General features: G+C 55.9%; 1 pseudogene; it reads right to left on the reverse strand.

Moving 5' to 3' along the window:
- Positions 1 to 23,034, reverse strand: part of LOC123352652 — a 209,946-nt pseudogene that overhangs the window by 150,502 nt on the left and 36,410 nt on the right.

Below are 23,034 nucleotides of genomic sequence, written 5' to 3' on the forward strand. Positions count from 1 at the left end.
TGGTTGATTTTCACCCCCGAGATGGAAGCTATGGTGACCTGTGGCCCAGGTAAACTATTTTTAGAACCCTGCTCCCTAGTTAAGTGGCACTGATCACACTCCTGAAGGACGCCATGATTAAATTGGGCACAACTGTCTTTTATCATTTGGATCCAAAGTTAGATGAAGCACAGAGAGAAACAGCTGATTCCTTCAGAGCCATTCCATGCCTACGGGTCCCAGTCTGGCTGCCTTTTTGGTCAGGAAGCACTTCCCTGCTGGCCAAACAATGGTAGCCAATGAGGGAATGTATCAGATGTGAAGTTCAGACTGCAGGATACTTGAATGCTGAGTCCAGAGTCTCTGGTTTAGTCTAGGCCTGCACAATTCGTAAAGTGGCGAGGGCAATATTACTCCAAAGAAAACAGCGGAGGGATGAAACCCCCCCGGCCTCACTGAACACCACCCCCCAGCGCTGCCGAGCCCCTCCCCGAAAAAATCCCCCCCAAGCGCCACCCGCCCCATGGAAACAAACCCTCCTTTCCCTAGCACCGTCCCGCCAAAACGGTGGCATTGAACCTTGGTAATATGTTATAGCGGGCCTCTAAGGTAGTATAATTAAGGTAAAAGGAAAATGTCTTTTTGCTAGGAGTAGAATAAGATCTTCCCCCCACTTTGTAATCAGTTGCCCTGTGGAGTGAATGAGGTGGGACTGAGGAAGGCAGCACCTCCAGACAGCTGCAACCCTTGGAGAGGGGCTGGGAGCCAGGCCAGATCAGCAGAACAGGTCAGCCACCGACTCATAGCTCGTCTCCTCAGTCCCCTGCTGCCGGCTCACCAGCCCCTCCCACTCGCCTCCTCATCCCCCCCCCTTCATGCTGCCGGCTCACCCACCCCTTTGCCACTGCCCACCACTCGCCTCCTCAGACCCCCTCCCTCACCTGCTATTGTGTCATACAGGAGGCCTGTGATACGCAGGGGGTCAGATTAGATGGTCTAATGGTGTCTTCTGGTCGTAAAGTTGACTAATTTCTGAAAAAACGAGTGTAGCATTAGGAGCAGCGGCTGATGTTTCCCTGTCTAGCCGGCTTGCTGCCTAGAACGAACGCTCCTTGAGTGGGGTGATCCCCAGGGAGTAGCTCAATCCTCCAAAGTGCCTGGGCAGGGGCAGGACATTGGCACAGCAAGGGAGGGGTGTGGCAGTGACATCACAAAGGCCTTTGGCAGGACCTCAGACTATTGGTCCAAGGTGGTGGGGAGGTGGTGACCTCACAGAGAGATGCTGACATCAGCCAGGCAGGACCGGGGCGAGGGGCCAGGGAAACTTCAGAGACCCCTGTGGCTTTGCTGCAGCAAGTCTCCTTCTCCAGGTCTCTTTTTGAGGACTGAGGGAGTATTCGGGTTCATGGACGTGAGCGCCAGGAGGAACCTCTTTCGAGTTTTCTCCTTCCCTTCTAGTGATTTTACTAGAAAACAGCCGTCCCTGTTTAGAAGGTAAGAGCCTCCTCGAGGTTTGAAACCTGTTTAGTCTGATCCATCTGGTGACAGGGGAATTCTAGGCATGGAAAACACGAGCTTAAGGAGGCAGAAGTTTATTGCGCACCTGAGATTTTGTCCCTTAGAATCACTGGGGACATTAGGATTTGTTGTTTTTGTTTCACCTTTTCCTCCATCCCTCCCTCCTTTCTCTTCGTCTCTTGCTGCTTTTGTCCTTTCTTCTGTTCTCCTCCCAACATTAGGAGAGGTGTGTGGGTGTGTGTGTGTTGCGGGGGAGGGCTCTGCAGTTCCCACTGTGGGAGGTCCATCCAAAAATGTGGGGCTGAAATAGAGCTCGGGCAGTGATCCCACCAATGACCTGGGCCATCCTTTGGGCTCTCTGGTGAGAACCCTCAGCCTCCCGTCCTCAGTCTCTACCCTGATTGGCTGAGCAGGGGGTTATTGACAGGGAGGAGACTCAGGTCCTTGTTCTTCTCTTTTAAGACCAAGGAAATAAGTCAGAACCAGTTCTATGTTTGATGAATTTTGCTGCTTCTCTACATTAATGGTCTCTGAGCAGTTCATGATTCTCTCTAACATTGCAGTTCTCCTCAAATACTTGCTGAATAATTCCTGTGCACTGTTGTTGGTCTGGAGTTCATCTGAGATCACTTTACTCAGGTCATTCAATGTCTGAAATTCAAGATCTGATGGTTAGTTTGAAAATCAGGGCTCTTGGGTCCTATTCCCAACTCTGCCCCTGCCTGGGCATGTGACCTAGGAGAATTGACTTCTCTTTTCTCAGCCTTAGCTTCTCCCTCTTTCAAGTAGGGATAATAATGATCCGCTCCTACCTACCTCAACACACTCACTCTTCCCCAACACACACACTGTCTCTCCCCACACACACAAGTCTCCACACTGCAGTTGAAAAGCAGCTGGCAATCTAGTAGGATGCTCATGGAACAATGGGAGAGAGAAACCTGCATCACTGAAAGTGCATCCATGGAGACACCACACACCAGCCTTGCCTAGCTGGCAAGAATCAAACCTCCACAGAGCCACCCTGTGGCTTCTAACCCAGCTCCCTAAGGCCTCAGCCACAACCACTTAACACAGGGGCCTTTCTACACTCTGCTTCTGTTCTCACTGAAGGGTCATTTCCAATTGTTTGCTCAGACCAGCTTCCCCAACACATTCACTGCTGTGCAGCTCTGTACGTGTGGCCATGGCTGAGCAGCCAGAGTTCCTGCCCATTTCCCTACTGGCTGGAGCATGGCTAGAGTGTGTTTGTGGTTAATGACGTTGCTGTAGATGGTTCGTTTCCTGCCTTGGCAATTCAGACGGACCCTTTTCCTGACATATCTCCAGCACATCAGTCCCTGGCTGGGTCTCCTGGGCAGTGGAAAACATCCCTTGTTTGGCCCTGCCAAGGGGATCGTGCAGAGCTGAGACGTCCCTCGGCTTGGATCAAAGGGGGAGTTGGATGGAATTTATCACACAACCCTCCCTGCTCCCCAGAGCTCCACGGGGAGAAGCTAGAGAAGGGGGAGTCATTCCTCCCCTGCGCTCCCAGAAGAGCTGCTAGGACTCCTTCCTGCCAGCTACTCACCCCTGGATCCATCCTCAGCTCCTGGGATCTTCCTGCTCCAAAGGCTCCAGAGGCCTGGGGTGGGGAGGGCGTCACTGCACCGTCTGACACACAAGGGAGGTTTCTGGAATTGAAGGAAGGAGCAGAAAATGGAGAGGAAAGAAACAGAGAAAACGCCTCGTCTCTCCCCTCCCCCTCCCAGCAAGACATGTTACCAAGGACCTGCGTTAGGGGAAACGGTGCCCTGGGCAAAACTTGTACTTTGGCACTTCCCCATCAACCCTGGACAATCCCCCTCCCCCTTTACTCCCAGCTCCTGCACTCCCGACCCTTGCGCCTCCCCCACCCCTAACTCTGCCCCCTCCTGTGCCCTAACCCCTACGCTGTGTCCCCACTGCCCTTAACTCCTGCACCCCCTCCTGTGCCACCAGCCACTGCCCCTCTCCTGCACCCCTTCACCCTAACCCCTGCGCCCCTCCTGTGCCACCAGCCACTGCCCCTCTCCTGCACCCCCTTCACCCCAACCCCTGCGCCCCCTCCTGTGCCCCCAGCCACTGCCCCTCTCCTGCATCCCCTTCACCCCAACCCCTGCGCCCCCTCCTGTGCCCCCAGCCACTGCCCCTCTCCTGCACCCCTTCACCCTAACCCCTGCGCCCCTCCTGTGCCACCAGCCACTGCCCCTCTCCTGCTCCCCCTTCACCCCAAAACCTGCGCCCCCTCCTGTGCCCCCAGCCACTGCCCCTCTCCTGCACCCCCTTCACCCCTAACCCCTGTGCCCCCTCCTGTGCCCCCAGCCACTGCCCCTCTCCTGCACCCCCTTCACCCCTAACCCCTGCACCCCCTCCTGTGCCACCAGCAACTGCCCCTCTCCTGCACCCCTTCCCCCTACCCCCTGCGCCCCTCCTGTGCCACCAGCCACTGCCCCTCTCCTGCACCCCCTTCACCCCTAACCCCTGCACCCCCTCCTGTGCCACCAGCCACTGCCCCTCTCCTGCACCCCTTCACCCCTAATCCCTGCACCCCCTCCTGTGCCACCAGCCACTGCCCCTCTCCTGCACCCCCTTCACCCCTAGCCCCTGCACCCCCTCCTGTGCCACCAGCCACTGCCCCTCTCCTGCACCCCCTTCACCCCTAATCCCTGCGCCCCCTCCTGTGCCACCAGCCACTGCCCCTCTCCTGCACCCCCTTCACCCTTAACCCCTGCGCCCCTCCTGTGCCCCCAGCCACTGCCCCTCTCCTGCATCCCCTTCACCCCTAACCCCTGTGCCCCCTCCTGTGCCACCAGCCACTGCCCCTCTCCTGCACCCCCTTCACCCCTAACCCCTGTGCCCCCTCCTGTGCCACCAGCCACTGCCCCTCTCCTGCACCCCCTTCACCCCTAACCCCTGCACCCCCTCCTGTGCCACCAGCCACTGCCCCTCTCCTGCACCCCCTTCACCCCTAACACCTGCGCCTCCTCCTGTGTCCCCAGCCACTGCCCGTCTCCTGCACCCCCTTCACCCCTAACCCCTGTGCCCCCTCCTGTGCCACCAGCCACTGCCCCTCTCCTGCACCCCCTTCACCCCTAACTCCTGCACCCCCTCTAGTGAGGAGCTGGGGGAAGACTTCAGGAACAGGCCGTCTTTGCACAGACACCTCTACTCTGCCTAGCTATGCAGCATGATGGGGCCGCTTCCCCAAAATGACCAGTTTGGGATGGTGGTGGGTAACAAATCACTTTAGGATTGAGTGGAATGAAATGTTATTCTCCTTCCTGTACGAGTGAAGGGCAGCGGAACGTACCTAGGCCGTCCTGACGGAGGGGTGGGTGGAGGAGAGAAAACGGGGCACAATCGGGGGGGGGGACTGGGAACTTCTCAGGGGTTGGGGGGTCACCCTGGGCGCTGCTCGTGGCTCTCTAGGGGGAAAGGGGGCAGGACGGGAGAGGAGGGGAGTCCCCACGGGAGGGGGCAGCGGTAAATCCGAGGGGATCTCAGCCCCCTCCCTTTCTCTCCCCGCTCCTTGGGGGTCACCTGCTCCCCCCCCCGGCCATGTCCGGGCTGCACAGACATTTCCTGCCTCCCCCCCACGGTCTCACCCCCCAGCCCCCGCCCAGCCCTGCCCGAGCACCCCGCGGCCGCTGCCCCCCCCCCAGGGAGCAGATCCCGGCACTGCGAGATGCCGGGTCCCCCCCGGACACTGGGGCAGAGTCACCGCCCGGCCCCGCCCCCGGGGCTCGCTGCGGGGCCTGGAGGCTGCAGCTCCGCAGCAGGGCGGGCGGAGCCCGGGGTGGCCCCAGGGCGGTTCCAGCGGGGCAGGGCCCAGGCCGGGCACGGGGGGGTTAATGAAGGGCTCTCCCGCCGTGATCTGCGCATGCCCAGAGCGCCAACGGCACCAACCCTCCAACGGCCCCGCGCGAGCCAGGCAGAGCCAACGCTCGTTCGCAGCCCGGCTCCGGTTCCCCCGCCGACGTCACTTCCGTTCCAGGGAGGGTCAGGAACTACATCTCCCAGCCTGCCCCGTGGGCCGCTCTCGCTCTCTCCGCAGCCCAGGGAAGGGAGGGTTCCAGCAGCTGTTACTGCGCATGCTCCGTGCGAGCTCCGCTGCGGGCGGGAGAACAAAGCTGCCTCTGCCGCCTGCGCGTGAGCCGGGCCCGGGCTGAGCCGCTGCTGCTCCCCGGGGGGGTCTGTGCGGGGGGGCCCGGCCGGGGGGGGGGTTCTCTAGCTGCCCGCCCGGAGCCCCCGGGGAGTGAGAGACCCGGGGGGAGTACTGGGGGGGGCACGTGACTCTGCCCCGGGGAACCCGGGAGAAGCCTCGGAGCCGCCTCAGCCCCAGCGGAGCTGCAGCAGGATCCGCCCCCCCCCCCGCTGGGATGGGGGGGCCAGTGGGGGGGGCGGAGCTTTCTCCAGCTGGGCCCCGCCCCGGGCTCTGCTGAGGCTCCCGGTGACCGAGCCCGGGGGGCGGGGCAGGTCCCGGGCTCTGCGCGGTGCCCCCCCCATCGCTGCCCCCGGGGGCCCGGAGCTGCTGCCGCGCTGAGGCCGGGAGGATCCTTCCCGCAGCGAGTCTGAGCCGCCCCCCCCCCGGCTCTGCTGTGCCCGGTAACGGGGGGGGTGAAGCGGGTCCCCCCGCCTGGTGCCCCCTTCCCCGCACGGGCGGAGCGGGGCAGCCGCGGGGAGAGAGCCCCCGGGAACGGGGCGGTGACCCCGGCTCCCAGCCCGGGGCAGGGCGCTAGGGGAGGGGGGAGGGGACGGGAGAGGGTGTGAGGAGAAATTAGAGGGGGGGGCAGGTTCCCAGATCTCTGACCCTCCCCCCCCCGGCACAGTCACTGCAGCGTCCCTGCCCAGGGTCACTTCCCTGTGACCGAGGTGAGGAGCAGAGAGAGGAAGAACCAGCCCCGGACTCTCCCTGTTCCCCCTGCGGCAGGAGTGCGCTGCCCTGGGGGCAGGGTCGGGGGGACCCCCCCAAGGGGGCTCCTTTGGGTCTGGTCTGGTCCAGGGTTTGATTCACACCCTGCTGCTGGGAGGGCTTCAAAATGTCTTGGTTGGTTACTGCTGCTGGGGGGAGCACAAGGGGCAAAGGAGGGGCCGGGGGCCAGGTCTGTGCTGCACTGTGGGGACTGAGCATGTTCCCAGCCTGGCAGAATCTACAATCTCTGTCTGCAGGGAAAGGGCCTGGGGGAATCGTGATGTGAAATGAACTGAAGCCTGTTCTGAAACCTCCACAACTGCCCTTCTCGCCCTGCCAGGCTGCAGAATGACGCCCACCTCTCGCTCCAGCTCGTCCCAGCCTCCCGTGGGACAGGGAGGAGAAATGGCTATAGTGGAGCCAGCTCAGGTAGGGGTTATTGGGGGGTTGCTGGTGGGTTCCTGCTGGAGGGGGAGGGGCAGGAAATACTGAAGAGGTGGCATCTTCTGGGGAGTTAGGGCTGGAGGGGGGCAGGGAATACCCTGGGTGAGGATAGGGAGGGGGACACAGTGTGACAAACCTGCTGGGACTTGTTAACGTGGGCCTAGATCCTCAGAACAAACACTTGGGTGTTGGGGGAGAAAATTCCCTAATTTGTGAAACAGGAAACAGACAAAGCAACTCCCTGGGCGGGGCTGGGAAAACTGACCAGATTTCCAGTGCTGAACCCTCAGCCTGCTAGCCAGGGGCTGGTGTGACATGGAAAGGGGGCACCCAGCAGGGAGGTGTAGGGAAGATGTCCCGGCCCCTCACATCCAGCTGCTGCCAGTGGGGAGGGTGTTAGGGTTCCCTGCCATAGGGCTGTGCCTGGACCCTACTGGGGGCTCCATCTCCTGTATCAGCCTCTGGCTAGTAGGTCTGTGGTGGATCTCCTGGGAGAGACAAGGGGCTCTCACTTCGTCCCCTCACCCACATGTCTCCTGGCTGCTCTCAGCAGTATGGGGATAGGACTCTGCTGACTCTCTCAGAGCTTCCATTTGATTGGCTGCTTTCCCCCATGAATAGTGGGGCTGTGAGTGGGGCAGCAGGTACTGAGTGTTGGACTCTTGCTCTTTCAGGGGCCGGTGACCTTCGAGGAGGTGGCTGTGTATTTCACCAGGGAGGAATGGGCTCTGCTGGACCCTGCTCAGAGAGCCCTCTACTGGGATGTCATGCAGGAGAACTGTGAGAATGTGACCTCGCTGGGTAAGGGTTCCTGTCCCCTCGGTTTTTAGAAAGAGAAATGCAGAGTTAAGGTTCTTGCCACTCCCCCAATGCCACCTCTGCTCTGCCCTGTTTCAGCATCACCCCGACATGCCAGAGACACCCACACTAAAAAATGGAGGCTTTTGCCGCTATAGCTGTGTCTGTAATTGAGCTTTGGCCAGCAGAGCCATGTTGGATGGGGTGCGTGTGTGCGCATGCGTGTGGGCACTTTTTCACAGCCTTAAACAATAGAGCTGGACTGGCAAAGCTTTTAAGAGCTACCTAAGACCTACCTAACTAGTTCCTCGACAGACACCTGACACCTTTGGGTGAACGAATATGCGTGTACCTGGTCTGTGGGATCCTAGTAAAACATTAGGCACCCTGTGCCCTCTGCCAGGTGGCATCAAGAGGTCCATGATGAGTCACATCCTTCTCCTCCTCCAGTCCCTGCATTAGAGTGTCTTTAGAATGAGCCGGCTGACCCCCGTTCCAGCCTTCTGTTTGGGTTCCACGGAGCTCTGTCCTTGGGCCTCTTCTTTTCTTCCTCTGCACCTTATTTCTGGGGAATCTCATCAGCACACACACATTCAGCTACCATCTCTGTGCTCCTAACTCCCAGTTCTGCCTCTCTGCTCCTGGCCTGTCTCCTTCTGTCGCAACTGAAATCTCAGCCCCTCTCTCTCTCTCTCTCTCATCTCCTCACTGATGTCCAGCCATCAGCTAACGATCAACAGCTGAAGCAAAGCTCTTAATATTTCCCCCAAGCCCTCCCCCCACCTTCTTTCTCTACCGCCGCAGACAGCACCATTGTGCTGCCTGTCACTCAGGCCCATAACTGTGCAATACCTTTGTTACGGAGCTCCCTCTGGGGCCTCCTATCCAGGCTGTGCCTACATCTTGCATTTTCTCTTTGCGTAACATCCTTAACAATTGGCCTTTCATATCCATCCGCACAGCTACAGCTCTTAGTCATCCTCTCCTGTCTCAGTTACTCCAACATCCTTTTCTCTGACCTCACCTTGCGCATCTCCATTCAGAAGGAAAAAGCGCCCTCCTGGTCCTCGAACATGACTTATGAGGGAAGGTTGAAAGAACTGAGCATGTTTAATTTTGAGAAAAGAGTGAGTGGGGAACTGAGAACAGTCTTCAAATATGTCAAGGGTTGTTATAAGAGAGCAGTGATTAACTGTTCGTCACATCCACTGAAGGTAGGAGGAGAAGTAATTGGCTTGATCTGCTGCAAGGGAGGTTGAGGATGGGTAATACAAAAACCTTTCCAGCGATAAGGATAGGGAAGTGCTGGAATGGATTACAAAGAGAGGTTGTGGAATTCTTGTCCCAGGAGGGTTTTAAGAACAGGTCAGACAAACTTCTGGCATATTTACACCTGATCCTGCCGCAGGGCGATGGAAATGGAGTAGATGACTTCTTGAGGTCCCTTCCAGCCTATATTAGAAGATTTTAGGATTCATTGCCTTAGCCCTTTGCTTTGATCAAGTCTCCTGGTGGAGAATTCGGACCTCTTTTGTGGATCGGCTGCAGGTACAAATTTTGTTCCTAGAACCCTGAAAATCTGCAGATATCCATGGGCCATTTTTGCGGATCGCAGATCGGATGCGGATATAAATTTTGTATCCATGCAGGGCTCTACCTGTCTTACTTCTGTCTATACCTACAACTTAAATCTATTGCGTACACAGTGACTACATCTGAAATAACATATGAGATCACCATAACAATGATCAATGAATGATAAAACAAACTAATTGGCTCCATGAACCACGGAGACTCTTCCTTTTCCATCCCCACCTGCAAGAGCCGCCGTCTCTCTTCTCTGCATGTTCTTTGGATCTTCGAATTTGTCCCTCCTGAAGTCACGTGGCCTGATTCTTATTTTTCACATTCTCCTTTGGCAGAAGAATTGGTCTGTGGCTCTTGAACTACACCATCTAATTTGCCAGCTTTCTCCACACACAGTGTTTTTTATGCTCCCTCCCTTTATACCTGACTCGCTAGGTTCCCTAATGCCGCAGGATGTGCTTTCCTGACATCTAATGCTGCTGAGATCCTGCCTTCAGTGATATCCCTGCCCTTCCTAGTCCTTACTCCACTGAACCCCCCAGCCCATGCTTCCTGTTCCCAGCTTCCCCTGGACTCTCTCTTTGGCTCTGGACCTGTCTGTCAGCAAGAAGCAGTGCCAGGGACACTTGCCCTCTGTCTGGAGTCTTCACTTTCTGGGAAATGCAGTTCCAGTCTCTGTTTTTTAGGAGCCTCTTTGATAATGAGTGTCTGGCTGTGTGTGTTCCCAGCAAAGATGGGGATAGTTAAATCCTTCCTAAGCAGAGTGTTCTGCGCCTTTGAGCACCTGGGGAGCTGGCCCTGTGATTTTATTGTTTAAAATGGACTGGGGTTAAACTAATAGAATGTTTTTCATGATGATAGATGGCCTATGAATTCCCCTGATCTCCTTTGTTTTCTTTCCCTTGAGCAGGGTTTCCAGTTTCCCAACCCTCTGTGATCTTCCAGCTGGAAGGAGGGGAAGAGCCGTGGGTCCTGGATCTCCCTTGTTCAGTGGAAAGCGAGATCCTGGGAAGTCCCTGCACAGGTGAGGAAACATTAAACCAACCCAGAAACTGTAAGTGCCTGAGAGACCCCGCTGGGATTCCCCACACAGACTCTGTGAGCTCAGGACAGTCCCCAGCAGATCTCACTCCTGGCTTCCTACAGATGATGATTGACACCTTGGCTGGAGCTCCCTCCATTCCTACTGAGTGTTTGGATGGGATGTGGTCAGGGCCGGCCTTGGGGAAATGGCACCCTGGGCAAACTTGCATTTTGGTGCCCCTTGCTCCCATGGGCTCCCTAGGCAACCCACGTTCCCCTCCCCCCAACCTCTGCACTGTGTCCCTTTGCCCCAAATGCCTGCTCCCCCTCCTGCACCCCTAATCCCTACACCCCTTCATTCCTAACCTCTGCCCCCCTCGTGCACCCCAACACCTGCCCCCTCCTGAGCCCCTAACCCCTGCACTGTGCCCCCTTCACCCCAGCCCTTGCACTCCACTCCTGTGCCGCAATCATTAATGATCTGGAGGATGGCGTGGACTGCACTCTCAGCAAGTTTGCAGATGACGCTAAACTGGGAGGAGTGGTTGATACACTGGAGGGTAGGGATAGGATACAGAGGGACCTAGACAAATTAGAGGATTGGGCCAAAAGAAACCTGATGAGGTTCAACAAGGACAAGTGCAGAGTCCAGCACTTAGGACAGAAGAATCCCATTCACTGTTACAGACTAGGGACCGAATGGCTAGGAAGCAGTTCTGCAGAAAAGGACCTAGGGGTTACAGTGGATGAGAAGCTGGCTATGAGTTAACAGTGTGCCCTTGTTGCCAAGAAGGCTAACGGCGTTTTGGGCTGTATAAATAGGGGCATTGCCAGCGGATCGAGAGACATGATCGTTCCCCTCTATTCAACATTGGTGAGGCCTCATTTGGAGTACTGTGTCCAGTTTTGGGCCCCACACTACAAGAAGGATGTAGAAAAATTGGAAAGAGTCCAGCAGAGGGCAACAAAAATGATTAGGGGGCTGGAGCACATGACTTATGAGGAGAGGCTGAGGGAACTGGGATTGTTTAGTCTGCAGAAGAGAAGACTGAGGGGGGATTTGATAGCTGCTTTCAACTGCCTAAAGGAGGGTTCCAAAGAGGATGGATCTAGACTGTTCTCAGTGGTAGCAGATGACAGAACAAGGAGTAATGACCTCAAGTTGCAGTTGGGGAGGACTAGGTTGGATACTAGGAAAAACTATTTCACTAGGAGGGTGGTGAAGCACTGGAATGGGTTCCCTAGGGAGGTGGAGTCTCCTTCCTAAGAGGTTTTTAAGGTCAGGCTTGACGAAGCCCTGGCTGGGATGATTTAGTTGGGAATTGGTCCTGCTTTGAGCAGGAGGGTGGACTAGATACATCCTGAGGTCCCTTCCAACCCTGATATTTTATGGTTCTATGCAGCCCTTCACTGCTACCCCCTGCACCACTCTCCTGTGCCCCCAGCCCCTGCACTGCGCCCCCTTTGCCTCTAACCCCGGCATCCCCCTCCTGCACCCACGTGGGGAACCTGACCTGGATGCACAAAGCAGCTGGCATTGCTGCTCGCTCCCACACTGGACTGCTGCTCCCCCGCCCCACACAGCCCTGGGGGGCTGGGAGAGGGGAGCAAGGAGCGACGTCAGGGCTTCCTGCACCCAGGTCACTTTCCCTGCAGGCTGTGTAAGGGGAGGGCAGGAGAGCAGCTGCTCCTGATGTCTCAGCACCGCCCAGGTGGGGAAGTGACCTGGATGCAGGGAGCCCTGGTGTGTGTGTGTGTGTGTGTGTGTGTGTGTGTGTGTGTGTGTATGTATGTTGTGGGGAGGATATTAAACAGTGTGTGTATGTTGAAGGGAGTGTGTAAAGGACTGTGAGTGTGTGTGTGTGTGTGTGAAGGTAGTGTGTGCCTGAGTGAGTGAGCGCGCTGTCTCTTTAAGAAGGTTCTCAGGGTCGGGAGCCTGAACTAGGCTTGTTCAGACACAAGCAGCTGCCGGCAGCTCTGGCCCCAGAGAGGCACCAGCACATGCAGATTCCCCCGTCCCATCACCCCAGCTCAGTGGAAATCGGGTACCCGGGTGGGGGGGAGGGGATCACCCCGCCATCAATCAGCACCGCCCCCCTGCAGAGCAGTCAGGAGGATGCTCCCAGTCGGGGGTGGACGGGGCGACTCCGGGGGTGAACGGAGGGTGGGGCGGTGGGGGGACAGGAACAGCAGCAGCTGCACACGTGGAGCAGGGCGGAGAGGGGCCCCTCTGCTCCGGAGCAGTCACCTGACTCTGACGCTGGTCGTCCAGCTGCCCCCTGCAGCTCAGGTCTCTCCCACTCCCCCACGCTGCTGCTTATCTGCCTCCCTGTGCCGCTTTCATCAGCCCAGCGAGCCTCTCGGCAGCAGGTCAGGTGGGAATCCAAACCCTGCGCCCGGCACCCCCTTGGGTGGGGCACCCGTATGGCCCCCCATAAAGGCCGGTCCTGGGTGGGGAGCAGAATTGATCCCCTCCACTGTCCCCTGTGGGGAAGAGTTTGGGGGAGTTCAGTCCCTGATTTTTATTTTCTGTCTCTCCAGCACTTACTTGGGTTTGTTCTCTGCCTTTCCATCCCCAATTCTGAGATTTCTCCTCTCTTCTAGCAGGTGATGGGGTGGTGAGGGAGAGCGAGGAGCAGAATCCTCACCAGGAAGATGCTGAGCTTGCCGAAGCAAATGGGGAATTACTGCGAAGATCCAAAGGGAGTGTGTCCAGCCCCCGTGAGCAGGGAAAAGCTGGTGAAAATTACCCCAGACCAGAGAGAGAGCAGGGAAACCACTCAGAGAAGAGAGTGGATGAACCCATTGATTGTCAGGGACCTCACAGGGACCTCAAGGAAACTATGTCCCAGGAGAAAATCCTCACGGAAACGCAAGAGAATACATGTAGTGAGTGTGGGAAAAACTTCCACTACCGCTCAGCCCTTATTCGACATGAGATAATCCACACGAAAGAGAGACCCTACAAATGCTGTGTGTGTGGGAAAAGCTTCAATCGTACCTCAGCCCTTAGTAGGCATCAGCGAATACACAGAGGAGAAAGACCTTATGAATGCTGTGAGTGCGGGAAAAGCTTCACTCAGAGATCAGCCCTTATCTCTCATCAGACAACGCACACAGGAGAGCGACCCTACGAATGTTGCGAGTGTGGAAAAAGCTTCTCTCGGAGCTCAAACCTTACTATGCATCAGAGGATCCACACAGGAGAGAGACCCTATGCATGCAGTGAGTGCGGGAAAAGTTTCACTCACCTCTTCTCTCTTATCTCTCACCAGAGAGTCCACATAGGAGAGAAACCCTATGAATGCAGTGAGTGCGGGAAAAGCTTCTCTCGGCGCTCAACCCTTGTTACACATTACAGAGTCCACACCGGAGAGAGACCCTATGAATGCTGCGACTGTGGGAAAAGCTTCACTCATAGTTCAGGCCTTTCTAAACATCAGAGAATCCGTAAAGGAGATAAACTTCATAAAAACCTTCTCTAGAGCTGTCAGCAGATTTTTTTCTTTAATTCTTTTGACAGTTCCCAGGTAGTGAGTGTTAAGGCTGTTTGCATCTTTTGCACACTGTAGTTCCTCAGCTCCCACACATGAGTTGCCCACTTTTGAAGCTCGCCTGTCTTTGGGGTGGATCCTGTGGTCCTTTGTATCAACTCCATTGTCCTGCGAGTCATTGGAGTGTGTGTCCTTTCTACCAGGAATGTCCATCATCCCAGGTGGGGGGGGTTAGGGGTGTCTTCAACCAGCTACGTTGAGATAAAATCTACCTGGGTCTCATCACTGTGGTTGTCATGGAGTTAGCTAGCTTGAGTTCACTTTCCTGATGTAAAAAGAGAACTATTCTTGCACTAAAGACATGGGCCATGGATAGTCGGTGGAGTTATCTTGCACATTTCCTCCTGTCTGAGCTAACCATCATCACATTTCATTTTCTAAACAAACCTGGAGATTGACATTTATACTCCTCCTCCCAGTGCAAAGTTACTGTTAGAGTCGTCAAGTTCCTCTTTGAGGAGAGATTGTCTCATTCCCAGTTGTTCTCACATTACCCTGGATTGTGCAGAACAGCAGTTATTTTGTTGAGTTTTTTTCTCATTTAAAATATATTTAAATATGATGAAGAGCTGGAGCAGTGTCAGGGAAATAAGGGTCATTTTAGGCTCTGTGACACTGGAAGGAGATGGGGCGACTCAGACATTCCATCCTTCCCCATCACCCCAGAACTGTTACCTTGTGCCTGAGCCATGCACAGATCACCCCTTCGTATTCCTTCGCTTCCCATGTCTGGTGGGGTCATGTTCTTGGCTGTCCATGCTTGGGAATGGTGCTTGTACACGTCTTTGATCCTAAATCAGAGTCAGTCTGGCAGGCGATGAAAGTGTCAGACTGGGAAGGGGATTTCAAATGGATCCCAAGCACCGTTCAAATCCCCTTTTCCCTCAATGGCAAAGCTGCTTCTGGGAAGGTCGGCTGTTTTTTCTCCCACTATGAAGGTGCTAAAACTCCTGTAAATAACACTCATGAGAGAGGTATCAGAGGGGTAGCCGTGTTAGTCTGGATCTGTAAAAGCAGCAAAGAATCCTGTGACACCTTATAGACTATCAGACTTTTGGAGCATGAGCTTTCGTGGGTGAATACCCACTTCCTCGGATGCATGAGAAAGCGCTGGGTGAAACAGGTTTCAGTGGATCATGGGAGAATCTCTCATCCTGATTCTGAGACATCAGATGTAACCTAGTCTGGAATTTCACTTTAAATTAAAATGAAAGTGTCTTCTACCTCTCTGTGATATGGGTTTTCTATCTGTCATGAAGGCTCCTTGGTCATAAAACTGCATGTTAGTTTTGTTTGACAGAATGTAGCTCAGATGTTTTGGGAAATTTCAGACAAATTACCATTTTTTTACTTCAGGTTTGTTTTTCCCCCTATCCCTGCATGATGACATGGAGAAAATTCAAATGCAGTTCAGTCAACAGGAGAGAATACTCCAAGCTGTTGAACATATTATCAAAGAAACAGTTGTATGTTTAAATCTCCACTCTGAAAAGGTGAACAGCAGCAGACCCCAAATGGTGCAACTGACCGAAGTAAGTGCACATGGTCACAGGGTAGTTCAGTTGTTTAAGTCAATATTGTCTCAGATGATCCAGGGATAAAATTCCACAGCAAGTGATTCGGAACTAGGAAAACGCCCAGGTATTTGGTTCCCAAGGTGTTTGTGACCCAGTCCCTACAGGAGGTTACTCCTGAAGAGATCTCCGAGCTAATCCCAACACTTGGGAAATGCTGTCTGTGATGAGGTGTATCAACCCTGACCTGGCACTGCTAGGGTTAACTGTGCCATGTGGGCTGAGGAGGCCACACCCCCTCACCCTCTCTGGGCATGCTCCGACTGGAGACGGAGTATAAACGGGAGCAGCTCAGCCTGGGCGGACTGGGGAGAAGAAATCTATGTTGTTGGCACAGAGTGTGTGTGTTTGGGGGGGGAGAGCCCAGGGCTGGGGTGGCAGGCGGCTGCGGGTGGGGGGAAGCCCGGGGCTCGGTCAGAAGGAGCATGTGGCGGGGGACCCTTAGCCTCCCGTCCTCAATCTCTACCCTGATTGGCTGAGCAGGGGGTTATTGTCAGGGACGAGACTCAGGTCCTTGTTGTTCTCTTTTAAGAACAAGGAAATAAGTCAGAACCAGTTCTGTGTTTGATGAATTTTGCTGCTTCTCTGCATTAATGGTCTCTGAGCAGTTCATGATTCTCTCTAACATTGCAGTTCTCCTCAAATACTTGCTGAATAATTACTGTGCACTGTTGTTGGTCTGGAGCTCATCTGAGAGCACTTTATTCAGATCATTCAATGTCTGAAATTCAAGATCCGATGGTTAGTTTGAAAATCAGGGCTCTTGGGTCCTATTCCCAGCTCTGCCACTGGCTGGGTATGTGACCTAAGACAAGTCAATTCTCCTTTCTCAGCCTCAGCTTCTCCCTCTTTCAAGTAGGGATAATAATGATCTGCTCCTACCTACCTCACAGTGGGTGGAGGCAGGGTCGGCTCTAGGTTTTTTGCCGCCCCAAGCAAAAAATATTTTGGCTGCCCCCACCTCAGCCCTGGGGTCCCCCGCCATATGCTCCTGCTAACCGAGCCCTGGGCTTCCCCCCAACCTGCACCCGCTGCTGCCGCAGCTCTGGGCCTCCCCACACCTGCACCCCCCTGCAACCCTACCCCTGGGCTCTTCCCCCCCAACCCACACCCCCTGCCATTCCAGCCCTGGGCTCCCCCCCCCACATCCTGTGCTGCCCTAGATCTGGGCTCTCCCCTTCCCCCCCCACCAATGCTCCCCAACCCACACACCCCCTGCCGCCCCAGGCCTGGGTGCTCCCCTCCCACCTGCACCCTCCTTCCACCCCAGCCCTGGGTCACTGGTAACTCGCTCCCAGGGTGGGTCATTCAGCAGGAATTTTGGATGTGCACAGAGCACAGACAGGATTGGTTCCCATATGGTTACAGAACTGCAGTAAAATGGAACAATTTTCAGCTTGTGTGATTGGAGGATACCTGGATGCATATTATAAGACTGTCCTCCATAAATGAGGAAAAGTTGAGGTGCCTTTATTATTCTTTGTTTCTATGGGGAATTTGCCAGTGCAATATCACTATCTTCCTTTCAAACAAACAAAACTAGAAAAAAATGGCAATGGCTGTTGAAAACAGCAATTCCAGTCCTAATAACCCCTGGGAAGCATTTGTTGCTCAATTTTATCCTACTTTTTGTACAGCAAATAACAGTGGATCAGTATATTTGATTTGGGAGAAATGAAGTAACAGCTGCCCAAATTGAGCTTGAGCACTCCTGAATTTTGAGGTGTTCAGATCTGGAAGGCAGGTGCTAGATTCTCTTTCTGAACATTAGCTAAATCTGGAAAGGAAAAGTCAATTTCTGCTTCCATGACTCAGAAGGGGAAATCCTCCTACGTGCCTGGTACTGTATCTAGATGTAAGTGGGGGAATGGTCCTGCTATTGTGGGGAACTTTCCTGGCTTCTGCACTACCCCGGTGAAGTGGGCTGGCAAAAGGATCTGAGTCCTCGCTCCCACTTCCTTTACCCAGAGGCCTCCCTGCCCTTGAGGACTCCCCTTCCACTCTCCTGTCTGGCAGAGTCCTCGTAACCCCAACAAGGCTGGGCCCAGGATTCCTGGGGGACGCGACCCACCCAACCCTGCTGTGGTCACCCAGGACAGGGGCTAGGGTGTCCCTCTCTTTGCACTGCGCACCTCCCTGACCCACTGATCACATCATACAATTTAAAGCAAATACAAGTTATTTAACTATCAAATTTTAAAAATAAGAAAAAATGGGAAAGGTTAAAGGAAAACACCTCACCCCGCTCTGTGCCAGGGACCATCACAAAAAGTGTCTCTGGACATCAGGGCACTTCACAGTCTGTTCCTTGTAGGTCCCAGGCCGCCTCCTCAGGCCCTGGCTGTGCTGCAGGGACGCTGCAGGTTGGACACTTGCTCTGGTGGTGGCCACACACTCTCAGGCTCTGGGTGGCAGGACCCTTCTCCCCAGCATCACCCCCGCCCTGTCAGGGTTACGATCCCCCTCCAAGTCTGGCCTGCAGGGCCTCTTGGCTGAGGCGTCTCCCTGTGCTGGGCCCACTGCCCAGGGTCCCCCTCGCTCTCCCCAGCTGCTCACCGCACCCAGCTCTGGACTGCTCCAGCTCCGCTCTGCCTCAGCACGGCTGCTGCTGCTGCTCTGCCTTCAGCTCCCTGGGTTGCTTGTCTGGCCTCTCTGGCTCCGGTTGTTACAGCTCTGCTCCCAGGGCAGGTCTGCTCTCTCTGGGCTGTGCTCTGGCTTTGAGGCTGCAGCTCTGATACCATCAGCTCAGCTTGGGCCCCCTGCTCTCTCCTTAGCTCGGCCCCACTCCATGTGACTCAGACAATTCCAGCTCACAGGGAGGACGGGACCCCCCTGGCCTCCTGACTCCTTGAATAGCCTGCCCGCCCTGTCAATCAGGCTGACCTGGAGCATTGGTCTCTCCACATTGTTCCTGGGGACTGTCAGTCTCAGGCTCCTGATTTCCCATCGACCCCTCCCTTTTTAGTGCTGGGAGCTAGCAACCAAACACCCCCACTGAATGTTAGTAAGGGGGCAACAGTCCCCTTACATAAAGCATCTAAATCCCCTGGGCACAGCTCGCCAGGGCACAGCTTGGGAGCTGCACTGGGAATAGATTCTCTGCTAGCTTGCGTTTTGTTACAGCCCTGGAGATAATCCCGCTGCCTGCACATGTTCCGCAGAGAACAGAGGAGCAAATTCTCTCCCTGTTCCCCCTTCCACAGCCATTAAAGGAAGGAATAAACCCCCAGCAGCGCCCTGCCCCACAGAGTCCCCCTGTGTAAGGAGAGAGATGTGAAGTGACTAGGGCTCCAGCTCAGCGTCACCAGGTTTATATAACTTTTGGTGATGCCCAGAACTGGTCCAAGTCCTGCCCGTCCTTCCTCGCCCCCCCCCTGAAAGCACTGGGGGGAGTTTGTGTACATGAGGTGCAGGCTCTGGGATGGGCAGGGGGTTGGGGTGTAGGGCAGGCCGGGGGTGGACCTTGGGAGGGAGTTTGGATGTGGGCTCTGGACTGGGGCAGGGAGTTGGGGGGCAGTGGGGGGCTCTGGGAGGGAGTTTGGGTGTGGGATCTGGGCTGTGGCAGAGGGTTGGGGTGTGGCACCTATCTTGGGCAGCTCCCGAAAGTGACCCACACCCCCATCTGGCAGCAACTCCTACATGGAGGAGGCTCGGGGGGCGTGGGTCTCCTGGCACCACTGCCCAATGGCACCACCGCTGCAGCTCCCATTGCCGCAGTTCCAATGGCAGAGTTGGCACTTGGGGTGGGGGCAGCGTGCGAGAGAGACACCCCACGGGGGCCGCAGGGATGTGCCAGATGCTTCTGGGAGTGGTGCGCCGTGCGGAGCGAGGGTGGGCAGGAATCCACTTTAGTCCCGCTGTGCTGCCGGTAGTGGTGGCAGGAGCCTCCAGGCCCTTTCAAATCGCCCGGGGCCAGCTGCTCAGGCTTTCTGACTTCTTGATGGGGAAGCAAAGGGAAGGCACATGTGCCCCTCATGAGCAGTTCTAGGGAGTCTTTTTGGGGCTCCTGGAGTAGGCAGCAGAGAGGTGCAGCCCCACCACCAAGTCTGTTTCACTGGAGGAGAGTGGGGGCTGCAGGGTGATCTCCCACCTCCGTGCATCCAGCAGCCTGTGCTCCCCCCTGCAATGCTGGAGCCTCCACATTTATTTATTGACAAATAAAATTTGCAGAATTTTAAAATATTGTGCACAGAATTTTTTTGGTGCAGAATCTCCTCAGGAGTGACACTGACACAGGGAACCTCCTTGGATTGTCACTGCTTGGTTAACCACTCAGCCACCACACCAATGCACAGAGCGTGCCAAGCCCCACTGCTATGTGGGGCTGAGGGCTGGGGTCGGGTCATACACATTCAGACTGTGCGCTCCCCCCGCTACAAACCGCTGCTGATTTCCCAGTTAGGACATTAGCTGTTACCGATAAGGTTTGTCTGTGTTGTGTTTTTTTTATCTCATTGTTAGGTGTAAGAAATATAAACTGTTGAATATGTTCAATTAGTTGGTTAATAAGATGTTTATGAAGTAAATCACTGGCTTTAAAATAAGATCCAATCTGGAGCATATGAACTATTGACCCCTGGACTCCATCTCTGAGAGGGGACTTGTTTACCATCAGGACACAGGCTCAAACCAGTCCAAACCGGTTTTTCCCGCCAAAACCAGCCCTCAGCGTTCCATCTCCTCAGCACTTTTCCCACCACAGAAGTGATATAAGGACGTGCTCAGCGCCTGCGCGGGGCCGCCCCCCCCCCCCGCCAGCGACGGCCCCTCCACGGTCGGGTCTTCCCAGCGCTCCCGAGCCGGAGAGTGATGAGCCCCCTCGGTCCCGCCGTGAGACTGAGGCACAGGAGGCCTGTCACCCCCATTCCTGCCGTCCTGCATCCCTGGTGTCCAGCCTCCCACGGAGCCCCCCGGGGAGTGAGAGACCCCGGGGGGGGCACTGCGGCTGGGCAGGAAAGTGACTCTGCCCCAGGGAACCTGGGAGAAGCCTCAGAGCTGCCTCAGCCCCAGTGGGATTTGGGGGCAGAGACTGGGGCCTGGCGGGGGGGATCCCCTGTGGTGTGGGGGGAGATGGGGGGTGTCAGGCAGGGAGGGGAGAAGCTGGAGTTGTAGGGAGGGGAAGGTCAGTGGGACATGGGGGGGGGGGTTGAACTGTCTCTGGGCAGCCAGGAAATTCCCGGGGGGGGGGGAGTGGCGGGCGAGCGAAGGGGGGAGGGGGGTTAATTGGATCCTGTCCCTGTTTGTGCCACTTGCCTCTCGCCCCCGATACAAATTCTCTCTAGTTCTGCCCCTTTTCTCGCTCAGTGTCTCACACGGGGCTATAAAATCTGGGGCAATTCCCCCCCATCCCCTCCAATGATCAGCTCTCCCGTCCCCCCCAATTTCCCCCGTTCTCCCCATGAGTCTCAAACGTCAGTTTAAAATCTTCTCTAGTGAGGGGCATTTTCCCACCCATTTGATCTGCAGCGATTTGTCCTTGTTGAGGTGGGAAATTGTCGCCCTGAGTCATTCCCCAGCACATGGCTGCTCCTGGCGTGGGGGTGGGATGGCTCAGTGGTTGGAGCACTGGCCTGTTAAACCCAGGGCTGGGAGCTGACTCCTTGCGGGGGCCATTTGGGGATTTAGTTGGGGATTGGCCCTGCTTTGAGCAGGGGGTTGGACTAGACACCTCCTGAGGTCCCTTCCAACCCTGATATTCTATGAGATGCCTGTTCTCTGCCAGGGTAGGGAAGGGAGGCGCACGTGTCCCCCATGGGGACTGCCCAGACCCCCGTTTCCCAATCCCAGTTGCTGCCCCCTAACTATCAACACAGTTGCCCCCAACCATCAGTTGCCAGTCACCCGCCCGTCCCCCACTGCTGCCCCCTTCCTTTATCCAGGGACCTTCCAGCTCCCCCTCCCCCTCCCTTTTAATCAGCTCCTCAAAGGGCTCCCTGCTGCCCATGGCAATGGTGGGGGTGGGGCAACCATCACTTTGTATTTATGTATTGGACAGTCATATAAAATCCAGTCCAACAGTCCCCCTTTTCCACTAGTTCGTTAACAGCAATATAAAATCCCCTCAGATCTTGGTGTTTTTCTCTCATGTTATCAAATACGCAGTGTGAGTTGAGAAGTATCCCAAACCCCATGGCAAATGGCCTCTGTGAGGGGTTGCTTCCCACAGTGCTAAGATGCAGCCACCTCTGGGGTGGATCCAGGGTGGCCATTATTTGCTAGTGACAGGCCATGGACATTTCTTACCTATTTTGTCCCTCCAGGTTTTCCATTGTCCTGTTAAAGAAGCATCTCCCAGGGCTCCCTCTGCCTGTGTGACTGGCCAGCAGGGGGCGGTGGTCACTTTCTATCCACTTCTCAGGCGCTGTGAGGTAACAGTGTTGCTGGGTGGGGGTGGGGCTATGGGGGGAGATAGCAGCTGAAGGGGGATTGTGGTGGGGGGAGGCCTCTGGGTGGCTGGGCAGGGGGTACCCTAGTGAGGTTGGTGGGTTCTGGAGATTTGGGGTTTCAGGGGGTGGTTGTGATGTGCCCAGCCCGGAGGCTATGGGTCCTGGAGGTGGGTATCGCTGGGGGCCTGGTGGCTGCAGAACAGCCGGGGTGGGTGTCTCTTGGGGAGGCGGGACAGGGGGTTAGAGGGAGCCTGGTGCTGTGCCAGGGGCTCTGTCTGGGCTTCCCCCGCAGACTCCTGGGATCGCTGCCGTGCCCAGTGCACAGAGTGTGCGGGGGAGAATCCCCGGCGCTAGGCCAGGGGGTGCCCCTGTAAAGCATCAGGGGATCCTGCAGGGGAGAGGAGGGGGTGCCAGGCAAAGGGCAGGGCAGATCCTGCTGGAGGGCGGGGATCCTAGGCAAGCAGTGAGGGACTGAGTTCCCAGTGGGGGTCCCTTTTGGGGGGTCTCTGGCTGTTGGGGTCTCTTGGTGGGGGGAACCTTTTCGGATTCCCAACCTGGCAATGAAGGTCTGGTGGGGGTTGTCTGGCCGGTGGGGCTCTGAGGGGTATCTGAGCTCCCTGGCCAGGGACTCTGGGGGCTGGGTCCCAGGGAATATCTGGGCGGGGGGGGCTGGCTGGGGCTCTAGGGGCTGCTCCTGACCTTGCTGCTTCTCCCTGATTAGCTTATGCCAGAATCCTGGCTCCAAGCACTGCCCGACATTCCCCAGCCAGGCCCAGTCACTGTGATAACTTTCTAGCCACTTATCAGACACTGTGAGGTGAAATCACAGATTTTTGCTCTTCTCCCCTCTTGAAAACTGCAGGAACTTCCAGTTCCATTCTCCTAGATTGTCCAGTCCTTGTCCTGGATCTGGGGGGTGAGGGAGTTGGGAGGGGGGTCAGCACTGCCACACAATGGTCTCTTCCACAGCATTCTGGACTCAGTCTTTCTGAACTCTGGTTTCATTGAGACCATTGTTAATCCAGAGTCACTGTATGGAAAGACAAGGAGTGACTCCGGATGGACAGTGGGGCAAATGAGATCAGCAATTCTCCCTGTGAGGAGGGGCTCTCATTTGCTGCTCTCCCCAGAGAGCTAAAGGAGGGAAGCTGCTCAAACGCTCTGTCCCTCTCTGCTCAGGATACTGGGGTTCAGCTTCCTGGGTCAGACGCTGCAGCCTCCATTGTGATCGGGGAGAC

This window comes from Mauremys mutica, chromosome 18, assembly GCF_020497125.1.
Source record: "Mauremys mutica isolate MM-2020 ecotype Southern chromosome 18, ASM2049712v1, whole genome shotgun sequence".
Taxonomy (NCBI): Eukaryota; Metazoa; Chordata; order Testudines; family Geoemydidae; genus Mauremys; species Mauremys mutica.